Source organism: Lottia gigantea (assembly GCF_000327385.1).
Source record: "Lottia gigantea unplaced genomic scaffold LOTGIsca_309, whole genome shotgun sequence".
Taxonomy (NCBI): Eukaryota; Metazoa; Mollusca; class Gastropoda; family Lottiidae; genus Lottia; species Lottia gigantea.
Window position 1 is genome coordinate 83,875 of NW_008709025.1, and position 1,218 is coordinate 85,092.

Sequence of the window (1,218 nt, forward strand, 5' to 3'; positions counted from 1 at the left end):
ATCGGCTCTAGAAGGCGCATTTTTGCATCGATTTTCTTCGGGTTTTCATTTTTACAATCTACCTGTAATTTCTGACCTGATAGCACTTGAAAAATTACGAAATTCGAAAATTCGTCTCTCACTTTTTTCGATCAAATTTTTCGATTTTTTTGCAACTTTTTTGCTTTTGCATCGATTGATCTGAAATTTTAAATGCAAAGAGACTTCAATAATGTTAATAATATGATACAGTCAAATTTTGTACGACATTTCCGATTTTCAACAGGAAAGCGACTGAACTTCAAATCTACTTCCGGTTGAATAACTTCCGGTGTAATTTATGTAGGTCAACAAAATACCGCTGATCTTTGGCAAATAAAATTTTATGGCCGATTTTAAAATAAAATCCAGACCGGAAGTGATACTTTGGCCGCCATATTGAAAAAACACACTTTTGTAAAACTCAAAATGGGGCCTCTCAGGGTAAAAGTTGATATGCTCAAATTTGATGTCAATGTATTCTGCAATCTATTGCGCAAAAAACATTGGGAGCCGAATTTTGAATTCCGCTTTTGCTTTTTTGCAACTTCCGGTTGAAATTTTTTAAAGCTTTAAACGATCACACCATGTGACCTTGACCTTTGATGACGTTGACCTTCATAGGGTCAAAGGTCATTGACCTTGGCTATCATTTGATACTTTGACCTTTGACCTCCGACATGTACTTCCGGTTTTATAGCTATCCGTAAAAAGCCAAATTCGCAACTTTGGACTGCTCTAGCACGTGACCTACTTAACCTAGAGGGTTAATTTTTTCGGTTTCCTAATGTGCTTCTCATGCCCTTTACATAGATATATAACAATCGTTCTTTTAAAGCAAAATTGAAATTCGTGATTTTTCAAATTTGAGGTTTTTTTTACAATATTTGCGTCTTTTTGAGCTTGGTGTATGTATATCTTATGATCTATTTGATGTAGAACCTTGATATTTGGAATACAACTAGACACTTTGAATATGAATTCACCTATGACAAAAAAACTTATGTGGGCGTGGCACATCCGGGATGAATTACCTCATTCTTTTGGCCAGTTTGTGTTAACAGCTCAGTTGTTTCAGCTTTATAGTTTCAAAAAAGGAACGGGTTTTAACATTTGGATATTTTCATTTTTCGATTTTGACCTTTGTTGACTTTTGTTGACCTATATCTTTTGACCTCTATTATGTAGGAACTTGATATT